The following is a 14380-nucleotide window of genomic DNA, read 5'->3' as shown; positions in this document are numbered from 1 at the left end:
ACATCCTTCACTCAAATCAATCCGTTCTTCTATCTAGTGTGAATTTACCAAATAACCCCTCATGCACCAACTATAAAACCTACCCTTCAACATTCAAACTTCATAACTCATCAACACAACTACACAACCATTACAAACAACTCGTTTTTGTCTTCTAACAAAATGGCCCATGCAACTGACCTCAGCTACACCGCTACCACCATCGAAGGGCGGTTATCTAGCTGCTCTGAACGTTTGTCGCAGTCTTCCGTCTCTGACCATGAAGAGTACTCATGGACAGATAGTGGCTTACGACGGTCTAAGTGGAAGAAGCTGATGAAGAAGGTGATTGAAGGAAGCAAGAAAAGCATCTATGGATCTTCAAAGCCTTTGAAATTCCAGTACGATGCTGTTAGTTACTCCCTTAATTTCGATGAAGGAAATTACTGTGATGAATATTATTCGTATAGGTCTCGATGCTCTCAAGGATTGAGTGAATGCTAGGAATTAAAATGAGTTATATAGTATAGTATAACGTCATTTTGTACAGTATAGAAATACGTTTTATTTGTTTTTATCAAATCCATGAGCATATATTGAAGGGAGTGTCAATATATATGCAAATTAAGTGTGTAAATGAATTCTATTTATTTTACATGTTATATTTTGTTCCTAGCTGCTTAGGGTTATTTTCAAGAATTGTATTAATTGCTTACTGAAGCTTTAAGGGTACACGGGGCGTAATTCGGGGAGGGAGGCGGGGAGTGGTTTCACCGATTAGGTGGGTGCCGCCAACCTCACGGTGAGGTAGAGAGAGGGTGTTTCACCGGTGGGGAGGTGCCGAAGAGGGGGGAGGAGAGAGGGAGGAGAGAGAGAGGAGAGAGGGAGACTTGGTCCAATCAATGATTTTCTTTTTTTTTTCTTTTTTCTTTTTTAAAAAAAAAAAACAATTCACCTAAGAGGGGAGTGGCGCCATCAAATGGGGGTGTTAGGGGAGTTTAAGAGGGGAGTTGACGTGGCACACGGGGATTGGTTTGGCGTAAGAGAGGGGACTCACCTATTAGGTGAGCACCCCCTTCACCCTAATATGAAATATATATTTATTTAACATTTCCTTTTTAGTAAGTTCAGTTATTTTAATATTTTTTTGACTTTAATTGTACTGAATTATGTTCATGTCATGATATAAGGAATTTTATGTGTGGCTGGAAGTTGAAAATTGTTCACTTGCTGCTTAATGTCACTACTAGAAATATTGAAATTTTTGACGCCGTTTTCCGTCGGAAATACGTCTCAAATCACGATAACGAATTTGCGACAAATTATGTATCTAGCAAAACCCCTGGTAGAAAACTGGTTGCGTACGCATTTTCTACGCAACTTCCTACTCATTTCCGAATAAACTATGGTGTCAGAAATTCCTACCTTTCCAACAGATTTTCTTAAGTATTATAACCAGGATTAACTTCATTATTTTTTTATTAACAATTGTATGTTAGTTATTATCTTTTATTTCTTACACCTTTCCGACAAAAGTTATAACCAGGATTAACTTCATTATTTTTTTTAGAGTGAATTGCAAGTATTGTCCTTTATCTTTATACCTATTTGCAGGCGCTGTCCTTTATGTTTAAAATTGACGAGGTTTGTCCTTTATGTTTTCAAATCATACACGTTTTGTCCTTTAGCCCTAACCCAGTTAGATTTTTCTGTCAAATCTGGTCATGTGCAATGCATATGAGGGTAAAATTGTCTTTTCACCCTATTCTTTAAAAATACATAAAAAAGAAAAAAATATATTATATATCATAACAAAACCATCTTCTTTCCCAAATCAATCACATTTCAAAACCCTAATTTCTTTTCAACAACCTGCAACAATTCTCTATATTCATACATAAGTTGAAATATGCCAATTCCACCTGCATAAACCAAAATCCGATTGTATGTTCATTAGGGGTGTTTGTATGTGTATTTTAAAACAACTAGTAGGGAGCCCGCGCGATGCGGCGGGGGCGACACTTTGCATAACTGTTCGTTTATGGCAGTTTTCTAATTCGTATGATATTTTTACAAAAGTTTATTATTTTTGGAGGTTTTAGGTTAGTAGCATCACTGTGGTGGATATACGTTTTAGGCGTTACACATGTCTAGTAAGTAATAGATTTACCATCTAAATTATCAAGTAGTTCAAGAAATCACTGATGCAATTAAGTAACACACGAATGAGAAAAAAGAAGTCTTAAACATAAAAGTTCATGTACCTCAATTTGGTTCAAACCATTTAGGCTATAGGGTGTGGTCATGACCCTCATGGTCACCATGATCCTCCACATTGGCACAATGTCACTCACTTCCAATCTATCATCCAAAACCACTACCTTAAGGGTGTGGTCATGACCCAAACCACTATTTTCTTTTTTTAATTTACTTTTGTGGAAAAGGAAAATGAAATATTGAAAAAGGAGAGTAGGCTCATGGTTGCCATGGTTTAATCCATGCCAACCATTGTGAATGAAGCAAGGGGATGGTGTAGCAATCCATTAATGATCCTATGTGGCATTAATGACCCAGCCCATGCTCCCCACACCCTTTAGCCTTATTAATAAAATTGATGTATTTTAAATCACTCATATTCAAATAATAATGATATGCTTTTTTTAAAAAGAATTATTATGGTACATACTAATCCATTTCATTCATCAAATTATCATTTTTAAAACATCAAAAATACCAAATTAATTGTAATTATTCGTTTGAACAAAATGATGTTTCCATAACATGTAATTTATATATTAGTATAAATTAAATTTTAATTGTTTTAATAGTAAGGTGTTTATTATAAATTATAAAAATTTGGTTAGAATAAAAGTGGGAGGACTCGAGACGTTTAAGCTAAAAAACAAAACAATTTGTTGGGAAAAATGGAAGGTGCATAGTTCCTAATCTTAGAATATCTTGAGTTTCAAGTTTTGAAAAATTGTTCTAACAATGGAATTAAAAGTCGGATTTCAAATGTCATACATAGCAAAGTCATATTCAAAGAACTTAACGGATGTTCAAAAAGGTCAAATGAAACGAATCGACAAAAATAAATACTTTAATATTAAAAAAGAAAAGGTAACAAATCCATACCTTAGACGCTTAGTTTTAAGTTACATTTACGTCATCCTTGAAACCTCATGATAATATAATGTATAGATTATTATAATATAGTATACATGATTTACATTAGGATTAGATTCTAGATTACTAAAATATGTATGAGAGGTTTATGTGAAACATGAGTAAAGAAAAGGTTTCTATGAGTTTTCCTAAGACCCAAAACATATGAACTACATTAGCAATGGACTTTAAAAAAAATCTTAAACTTCATATTTCTCTCTTATCCATGTTTTCTGGATTACCTGTAAACATATAAGAAAAACACAACAAAGAAATTAAGGCCATGTAACATTCTACATACAATTGCATTATTTTTTTACAAAAACAAGCATAATGAATACAAATTCTAAGACCTGATACAAATATATGGAACGGAAACAAATATCGGAAATAAAGGATATTTATCAAAGGAAACCGAATATAAGAATATGTACAAAAAACTTGTACTACAAAGTAACGGATACAGAGAAAAACATACCATAATGTAAACAAATAAGAATCCATAATCTATATATATTCTAAAGTTTAGTTATATGTTCTATTTTAAAACCAAAATTTATGGTTGTTTTAAATGAGGTCATTTACATATATCCCCCTCCTAAGATCATTTATTACATATATACCCAACCCATAAAATCAATTACATATTTCCCCCTTTTAAACCATACATATTACATATTTACCCATTTTATTAAAATCACTCCTATTGAATTACTGTTTTACCCTTAATGAACTTATTAAATGATTATTACATTTTTCCCCTTTCTAATACCATTACTTACATATTTTATGATTTAATGTGTAATATAATTGTTTACAAATAAGATATTAACCAAATGATATGAATTCATTTCTTTATAAGCCCTGCCTATTTTTTTATAAGCTTCTGCCTCTGTTATGTGAAAATTGAAAGTTTTGCTTATATATAATACGTCATAGCTCTTAAGCATTATATTTTTTTTAAAGAAAGCAGTCATGCGACCATGTGAAAATTGAAAGTTTTGATAGGTCTTGCATATAAAAAATAATTATCTGAATATAATTTATTTCAACTTCAACTTTCAGTAAACAATTTCTTAAGTTTAGCTATATCTTATATTTAAAATCAAAATTTATGATTGCTTTAAATGCATTACAATTAACTTTAATGAAATAGTACCAGCCTTTATGACCATGTTTAATCAATGAGCCTCTTCCTTTTCTCCATATATTAATGTTTAAGTTAGGGTTTATAGTACGAGCCTAACTTAAACATTAATATATTAGATAACTAATAATTAATATTACAATTAACTTTAATGAAATAGTACGAGCCTTTATGACCATGTTTAATCAATGCGGCTCTTCCTTTTCTCCATATATTAATACTAATTGAAATAGCTCTAGCACGGGATTTCTGGACTCTGAGATACACTACCAGTTTAGCAAATGGTAGTCTTGAGGTAAGTTTATTGTACCATTGACGGTTCACCATTATCTTTAGAAATTTACTTCTGATGTATATGTTGCTTCTTTAAATAACTGAGAAATAGAGGCGAAACGAGTTGGTTAACGGGTATTAAAACAACATCACATGACTATAAGCACAATGACAATTGTCACAAATAGAGGACTACATTGTACATATGCGTCAACTAAAAATAAAATTTAATTAAATGGACTAAACAACTACATTAAGTTTGAGACCAGGGTAAAAATCTAAAACATCATTTTTGTTTATCTTTTACTTTTATAACCAGATGTGTTGCAGGCATCTGAAAATGTTACCCTGGAGTCGGTACACAAGATTGGCAAGCTGGAGTGACATACGTGTCCAGATAACACTTTTTAAGTCCTGCATACCCTATTTATTAAGTATTGGGTTAATTGTAATAAATTTTAGTAAATAAATATATAGATTATATAACTAAACACTTGAAGAACTGTTAGGATTTGTTAATTTTGTTGGTTTATAAACTGCTTTCTGATCTATAAAAGGGAACAAAACCTGCAATTTGACTTTTAGATGTTAAAACTAAATTTATATGTATATATGTATGTAGTATAATATGTATATATATATATATATATATATATATATATATATATATATATATATATATATATATATATATATATATATATCTATTATCTATATTAAAACAAAACATTTTGGTGCCACTTGGCACATTCTTATCCCACTTATTGCCACCTGGCACTCTAAAACCATTCCCTCAAACTCTTTGAGCGCCAATCTCTTACTTGCCTACTAATATTTGTACGCGGGATCCGAAATCATAAGGATAACCCGATCACATTTTAAATGGATCCAATATATACTCTATTCATCAGATCTTCGTCATGAGTTATCCCATCCTCTCTCAAACCCTAACTACAACCTCTCCATCTTCTCTGAAACCCTAACTAGGCTCCTATACGGTCGTCTTCAATAATCTTCGTATGTTCTTCGCATCATTCTCAACGACTGGTATGTTTTTTATCTTTCCCACACGGCCACAGATCAGAATCTTACTTTTCTCAAACCCTAAATCACAAATATGCTTCTTTCGTTCTTCATCGATTCATAAGTGATATCGTAGTTATGTTGTTTCGTTCATTCATTATATGTTGTTTATTGTTAATCTAATCAATCTTTGTTAATCGTATACCAAATCATGTTTATATTGTTCATGTATAATAGATCTTTTCTTTGTTTTTTATATTATAATATAATTATAATCTTATTTTGTTGTTTGTTTTCTGAGTTTTAATCTTATATATGTTGATTATATCTTTTGAAGGAATCGGTACCTCTGGCCACTCAATCGACGACCATTGAGATCCAAAACCCTAAGTTTTTCGTTGACCAAAGTGGTTGAAAAATCGGAAGAACAACCATAAAAATCGAAGAAGGTATATTGTTAACCTAATTTTAACTCAATGTTCTCTTGGTTGTCGGTGATTACATGTTAGTTCGCTTAGAGTCAGATTTGTCATTTTGTATATGGGTTTGTTTGGGAAGTCTTTTCTTAGAAGAAACTTTTGTCATATATTGAAGTTGTGCATTTATATGGTATTGAATCTTCCCTAACAGTGGAAACAATAAAATTGGGATTTTTAGGTTAGACGCACATCAGACACACATCAAGGATGCAGCGGATCGCTATGGATGTCAATTGGGATTTTTAGGTTATACGTGCACCCTCTTACATTTCCCATTTTTTAAACTTCATGTTTATATATGTGTGGCAGTGATGGACATAGGTTTATGTAATAATATTTTGTGGATTGTATATGAACAGGGAAGTATTAGTATATTGATGCTATGCTAGAAGGAGACCGTGTGATTGTGGACATAGATTCACATCAGAGTTTGAAATTGCAAGATCCACAAAAAGCTATAGAGCCGTTCTTTAAATGCTTCCTCATATAACTGTGATATGACCCGATCGTCGACAGAATATCCTCAACATAGTTTCTGATGCTGCAAAATAGAGCTTAAAGAAGAAAGGAATGCCTCTGTCCCCTTGGTGAAGAGCCGATTATGTTAAAGCTAAATGGCTCTCTCCTTGCAATCGAATGGTCAACAATCCGACTAATGATAAGAATAACCAATCTTTTACTGAAGTTGCAAGCAAATCTAACCAGATTCCAGACGCGAAAGACCTGATTTTGATGGAATGCTGGGTTGACTAATCAGTCTTATTCTTCTGGATTAATTGATATAAATTTGGTGGCAGATATGATGGATCCATCTTTGCCTCCAAATCCTAAAAAAGCTCTTCTTTATCGACCATCTGTAACACACCTATTATCCGTGAGTATAAATTTCTTAACATTGTTTTAGCTATATATTCTGGAAGGGATTAAAAATAATATAATCTGTTTGAAACATGTGAGAAATGTGTGTGGTGGTTCGAATGAAGGTTACTGGGTAATAAAAACCTTTCAACGTGGATAAAGTACTTACAAATTATGTGAAAATGTATTAAAAGATTATTCTTAATATTTACTTTTCTGTATTTGCAGGTTATGGCTACAATGTGTGACGGGCTTCCTCCCGATAGTGTTATGCTTATATACATAGCAGCCTCAGGTTAGCTTTTCTTTTTATCATCCAGTGGAATTGTAGTCAAGCTTGAATGTATATCCGGTAAAATGGTCGGGTTGGGTAACACGTAAGAAAAAGAGTACAGGGCAGGCAACTGTGCACATTTTTTGGCAAGTTTTATTTATTTATCTATAAGTAATTAGTGTCCCAAAGTGATTACTAAAGTTATATTATTTCGACAATAATATAATTTTTGAAAATATTATTTGGGAGTTATTTACATTAGAATTACATTTTGCTTGGTGATTGACCTGGTTGACCTGTTCAACCCCTTTGACACATTTCTTTTCTTAGCTAACATTACTTCTTCTACCCGTATGACTCGCTAGAGATTTAACACACTCCGAATGCTCCAGTCATGAGTAAATGGGCTGAATTGCTATTAGCAGCTGATACTAACAGATGGTACCCCATGCAGGGAATTCTGGTCAAAGTCAAACCAGTATTACACAGAGGCAAAAAATATCAAAGTGCAAGGACATCTAATGTTATTGAAACTATATGGCCCTTTTTTATCCGCAGTACTAAATAGCTTAAAAGAAAGTTTTGATCAAGCCTTACAAAGGGACGACGTGAAGGCCATAGTTGTTACAGGTAATTTCAATCCTCAGTTACTTGATTATTTTTTAATCATTAATCGTTGTAACTCATGTAAAGTTCTTACTAAACATGATTGGAGCAGGCGCAAAAGGCAAATTTTCTGGTGGTTTTGACCTCAATGTATTAGGCGGACTGCGGGAAGGAAAAGGTATGGATATTACATTGCATTGCATTGCATTTTGTTTGTGTGTCAATAAGAACTGGAAAAATGGGTGGCTTCACAGGCCAAAAATGGTAGTTTTTGTATGGATCGGGTTGTCCCGGAAGACCAAAACACTTTTTGTTCTATTTTTTAAAGTAGTTATAGTGTTAAATATGTTTACAAAACTTATTAATCTAGCTTTTGGAATGGATGATTTAAAAGTTTTTTATGTTTTAGGCATTAAGATTAGACTTCATGCGACTTTTGACCCGTTTAACCAGTTCGACTGGTTTTCTCTTATCCAAATTTTGAAATCAAGATAAAACATAACCCGAATTAACCCCCTTTCGTTAACCCGTTAGTTTTGCTAAAACTTTATTACTTTTTCATGTTGATTTACTGCTTACAGCCATGACAACGGGACTGGAAGAAAAACATGGTTGTGAATCGGTTCATATTCTGTCGGATACCATGGAAAGTATGTTTTTTCAATTTTTTTCTTATCTTTTAATTATATCTTTTTGATGGTTTTTACTGTTAACTACTTATTATTAGAATTTCTTATAAAAAATGTTGGCTATGTTGGCTTCAGCTGCATTAGAATTTTTTTCTTATCTTTTAATTATATCTTTTTGATGGCTTCAACCCGTCGCATTTTTAAAGAAAATTAATTTTATATTTCTAAACATATTTGCAAAAAATAATTTTTAAACAAAAAGAATTTATAATTTATATACAATAAAATTTTGGGTTATAATTTACATGTATTAAAATTAAAATTTGGGTTTTAATTTAAATGAGCCCAATGAGCGAGCCGCCAAGTGGAGCTTACCTTGGCCCGTGCTCGGTCCTTTTACAAACGAGGCAATTTCGATCGAGCCGCGAGCTTTTTGAACAACCCTTACTTTTTTGCCTTTTTGCAGTGCCCAACGGTTGAATGACTTGGGTGAAGAATCAACCAGACTTCCTATATATTGTCTACTTCACAACCACAATACTTGACTTCATAATTTTTTTTTTATTTCATCATTTATTTACTTAACAGGAGTTGTATTTAAAAGTGTAGATTGAAGATTCTTTTTCATTATAGTTTTACAAGTGAAGTTATGTTTTTAACATGTTCCAAAGTTTTATAAAGCCCAAGTAGTCGCGCATAGTTTTCAAAAGTAAACTAAATGTATAGTGTAGTGGCTAAATGTATAACATCGTGTTCTTTATAACACCCCCTTATGTTACTTTATTTCCATTACTTTTATTTATACACTAATATAATTTTAATTTTCCAGCCCGGGTTGCTACCCGGGTGATCTGGAATGTTAGATGATATTATAAATGATGTGTATACACTAATTGATTTCATAATACTTGACTTCATAATTTTTTATAACAAAAGAAGTAATGTAAATTAATAAGATACCAGACAAAGGGTCAAACGGGTCCGCAGGTTAAGTGGGTTGTAAAGGCGTTATTGCGTGTTTATAGAGATTGATGAAGAATATCTTTTACATATAGGATTATCAGTGAATGTCCTCACAAATTTAAAAATTATTAGAGATTAAATTATTTGTCTCATTGTAGCTTACTAATTTATTATTACTTGAACGGTCATTTAATACAAACGATTAGTTCAATAAATTAAACTTATTCATTTGTGTTTTAGTCCATCCGCGAACCTCGCGGGTTCTTAAACTAGTATATATATATAGTAGGAGTTGGGTGGAAAGTCTATTTTCCTAGAAAGTCTAGGAAGGAATAAGAATTGGACATGTGTCATTGAGGGATTTTAAGTAGAAGGGCTATCATGTAATTTCACATCTTAATTTTATTTTTGGAATGTATCTTCATTAACTAAAATTCCATGATTTTCGGAATTTTTATTATTTTATAATTCAAATCTGGAAGTCAATGTGTTCATTAACTAAAATTCCATGTCACATTACATCGCATATTCCATTGTTCAGAAGATTACTGAAATTTATCAGCATGTTCTTGGTGCTGTGTTTTAATAGTTTACAGGGCTAAAGTCAATTTTTTTTATAGATCCCACAATATAAAGATGGTAAAACACAGGGTATGAATCTGATTGCTGTTAAAACACAACTGTATGAATCTGCTTGCTGTTAAAACACAACTGTATGAATCTGTTTGCTGTTAAAACACAACTGTATGAATCTGAATGCTAAAACACAGCTGTATGAATCTGCTTGCTGTTAAAACACATTGGTATGAATCTGGATGTTAAAACACATCTATATGAATCTGCTTGCTGTTAAAACACATCTGTATGAATCTGCTTGCTGTTAAAACACAGCTGTATGAATCTGCTTGCTGTTAAAACACATCGGTATGATTCTGGATGTTAAAACACATCTATATGAATCTGCTTGCTGTTAAAACACAGCTGTATGAATCTGCTTGCTGTTAAAACACATCGGTATGATTCTGGATGTTAAAACACATCTATATGAATCTGCTTGCTGTTAAAACACATCTGTATGAATCTGCTTGCTGTTAAAACACATCTGTATGAATCTGTATGAATCCGGATGTTAAAACACATCTGTATGAATCTGCTTGCTGTTAAAACACAACTGTATGAATCTGCTTGCTGTTAAAACACATCTATCTGGATGTTAAAACACATCTGTATGAATCTACTTGCTATTAAAACACATCTGTATGAATATGTTTGCTGTTAAAACGCATTTGTATGAATCTGAATGCTAAAACACAACTATATGAATCTGCTTGCTGTTAAAACACATATGTATGAATCTGGATGCTAAACCACAACTGTATGAATCTGCTTGCTGCTAAAACACAACTGTATTAATTTGCTTGCTGTTAAAACACATCGTCAAGAAAACGGAGATGATAAGAACAATATTTGAATGGTGACGATGAACTCGGAGATGGTGGAGATGGAGAAGTGTTTTAATTTGATCCGGTGCTCTCCATCGTTTCTAAAGTTATCTTCTTCCATGATTGTAGTTATTTTTGGTAGGGATTGGGGTTTCCAAGATGGGTTTGGAGAGAGAGAGGGGGAAAATCACTTGAATTTAGGAACTGGCGATTATCTAATGAATTTAAAACACGGCCGTTGACAAAATTGCCCCTACTCATTTAAAACAATCAATTAATTAAACTCAAATATTACAAGATTGCCATTGATTTAATCTCAACCCTTAAACACACCAATCGGATGGACCAGATCGCTTCCTAGACTTTCTAGGAAAAACACACTTTCCGTGCGAACCCTACTATATATATATATATATATATATATATATATATATATATAACATCTATTTTACACCATTTAAAACACAATGAAAAAGAAAAAATAAAAAAATTTGAAAACTGTGACGTCTTTTGAAGAGGATTGAGAAACCACACGTCCATAGATTTGAAGTTTGTGAGACCACATGTGGTGGGGCGCAAACCTCTCTCAAATCGTCTTAAAAATGTGGGGGAACACTGTACCCTCGAGTGTTTTGGGCCTTTTTTGACTGGTGGTGCTACCACAAAGCGCCGAATGAGGAGTGGACTTTGGTCAAAATAACCATGGTCAAACGGCTAACTTTAAAAAAACCCGATTTTTGTTTTAAAAATCTATACTATATTCGCACTTTCGTACCGTGTCACGCACTATCTATATCAGTCGTCGTTCCAGGAAAAAACAATAACTATTATGCATGTCGTGCATCGCACGGGTATTCCCCCTAGTTTAAATAAAAAATATTCATAAAAGCTTTAGTCTATTAATTGTTTAGTGCAGTTAACTCGTCACATCCTACTAAAACTAATAACATATTATTTGGAATTAATAACACATTATTATTAACACAACCACCTAAATAAAATCCCAACATATACTTTCTTAGATCGTGAACTAATTCTATTCCATCTAATTTGATAGTACTTTTCAAAATAAGAAAATATTAATTTTAAATAAAATATACTAATTTGTTTCTTAAACGCATCATTTAAAATCAGTAAGGTTTTATTCTTTTAGTTTTGTATGTATAGTTTATATTAGGGTTATATTTATTCATATCAAAATTTATATTTATTATGTGTGATACAAGAAATTATAAGAAATATTAAAAAAAATCAAATTTTATAATTGTTTTGTTCTTCGAACACAACCAACCTCAGCTATAAAATATTTATTTTTAAAAAATCATTCAAGTTTATATAAATGGAAAGCACAATTTTTCCGAAGAACTCATGTAATACATGAGTCTATAACCTAGTATATAACGACCTCCAAGTGAAGCACTGTAACAAAAAAAAACACATAAAAAAGATAGGAACTTACAAGATGGCTGCACTAACAAACGTGTATGTCCTGTTCCAGACAAGCCATCTTCTTCCTCCTTAAGATACACCTCATTCTTCTTCAGTCATTTTCGATGCATGACGACCCCTGGTAACCAAAACAGAGCAGAAACAACAATTAAATATGTCCATGGTATACTGACCAAAGTTGTTACATATAAATCTTTTTTACTTATTAACTATTAATAATAGAAACATAATAGCACCTCATAAGACGAAACAGACAAAACACTATCACCCCAACTCATTTATGATTTTACATACATCTCAAATATATTCTTAATACTTCAGATATAAAAAAAACTCCACTATGAAGTTACAAAGTCCACCAAGTCAGTAAAGTTATTACCTTCCCTTCAACTTCAATTTTCCTTTTCCCTTGTTATTCTATCAATAGTGTAATGTCAGTAACACACTCACATTTACCTAAGTTAACTTAAACAAAAAAGCAACAAGTATAAAATCCTATATAACACACCATATCACTATATCAGCCTCAATACAAGCATTTTGTTGAACCAGTATATCTTGTATCTTTTATCTTTTCAACCTTTGCATTTCCTTTAACCTAGCCTTTTCACGATGACTAATGTCGTCGTTTGCCTGTTCACCATCCTGAAAATAACACATAAAAAAACCATTTAACTTATTTTATACACACAAACATAACAATAGCAATGTTGTTTCACCTCATTTATCCTTCAGTTACATACAAAATTACTTAAATCATCTCACCAATGTAAATAATGAAAACCTTGACAAATCCTACATTCCTACATACATATCCCTACTACCAGTGACGTAAAACTCAATTACATCAAGCATATCAAAGCATAAGTTCTACAAATCAATAAAAAAAAGTTATGCATACTCAAAGCATATACAGAATACATACAACAACAGAAAATGCATGTATTTTTTAATGTTTTTGTCGCCAGATAAATCAAAACGAAACTAACATCCGTATATTAATATGTGAATCAGAATCAAAAGAGGGTTCCATTTGGTACCTTAATAATAGAACAGAGCCAACCGGAGACACAATTAGCGGTTCGGATGGTCACACGGAAGTCGGAACCGAACTATGGTGAGCGGTAGTGGTGCGGTTGCTAGTTCACCGGAACAAGATTATAAATTTTCAGATCGAAAAAAGACACCGAAACAGAATCAAACAGAAAGATACAAGCATAATTCGATACCTGAATCGTGAGTTGAAGGTTTGATTGTGGCGGCGAGAACTTGGAGTGGTTGTGTGGCGGTTGTCAAAGTCGTTGAAACACAATTACTCAATTAGATATCAACAAAAGTAAGGCTAAGCAGGATTGGTGATTAACAGAACTTAGTATGGCTAATAAAATGATTATAAGTGATCATCAACGTGGTACCTGGTTGCAGATTGGAGGATTCGAATGACGGAATTTATTGTGGTAGACGAGGTGTGGCGGTTGCTAGCTCTAACGGAAACAGAGGTACGATGGATGACTGATGAAAATGAGGGTAAAGAAAGAGCCTGAATGGGTATAAATCGGTTGATGATCGAGTAGTCATCCCCAAAATATCGGTTGATTAGTTTAAAAGAGATACAAATTTTGAATTTGAGAGTACTCGGTAAGCTTGAACAAGGAGGTTTAGGGTCAAAAGTAACTCGGTCAATCCTCAATCGGTTTTCTTTTGGTAAGATGGGTCATACCATTTTTTAGTATGGGTTGTTAGTATTATAATTTTTTATTTAAACCACAGCAAAATATATATAACTAAGAAATATTTCTTAACTTTGTCCAATAACTAAAATATAAAAATCTGTTTAGATTTTTATCTATTCAATGTATTTTATAAGTATAACTCTTATTTAAAAGTTTCTATCTTTTAAGTATCTAAAATTGTCTCTCTCTCATATATATTATAATATAGTATAGTATATATATTATTAAATTGATAATAATGATAACAACACAGAGAGTCTTGAACATGTTGAAATGTGATAGGACACATTGCTTTAATTACGTGTACACTAATGCATCATCTATTTATACATTTTAATTCACACGTCAATACTGGCCAAA

The 14380-nt window shown here is 32.4% G+C and overlaps 1 long non-coding RNA gene and 1 other non-coding gene across 3 annotated transcripts; one reads left to right on the top strand and one right to left on the bottom strand.

Moving 5' to 3' along the window:
* Positions 1–3270: 3270 nt before the first annotated feature.
* LOC110878997 lies at positions 3271–13692 on the bottom strand. Of its 2 annotated transcripts, XR_002558363.2 has the most exons (6): positions 13517–13692; positions 13328–13426; positions 12796–12932; positions 12667–12704; positions 12298–12405; positions 3271–3386 (listed from the first exon to the last, which is right to left on the bottom strand). It is a non-coding gene; the product is annotated as an uncharacterized LOC110878997 (long non-coding RNA). The 2 variants fall into 2 exon arrangements; XR_004867409.1 differs by lacking the exon at positions 12667–12704.
* LOC110878996 lies at positions 5457–9123 on the top strand. Its single transcript, XR_002558362.2, has 9 exons — positions 5457–5611; positions 5925–6036; positions 6245–6312; positions 6426–6940; positions 7153–7219; positions 7653–7828; positions 7917–7982; positions 8386–8454; positions 8900–9123. It is a non-coding gene; the product is annotated as an uncharacterized LOC110878996 (transcript).
* Positions 13693–14380: the final 688 nt, after the last annotated feature.

This window comes from Helianthus annuus, chromosome 9, assembly GCF_002127325.2.
Source record: "Helianthus annuus cultivar XRQ/B chromosome 9, HanXRQr2.0-SUNRISE, whole genome shotgun sequence".
Classification (NCBI taxonomy): domain Eukaryota; kingdom Viridiplantae; phylum Streptophyta; class Magnoliopsida; order Asterales; family Asteraceae; genus Helianthus; species Helianthus annuus.
This window is presented reverse-complemented; position numbering and strand designations above follow the sequence as displayed.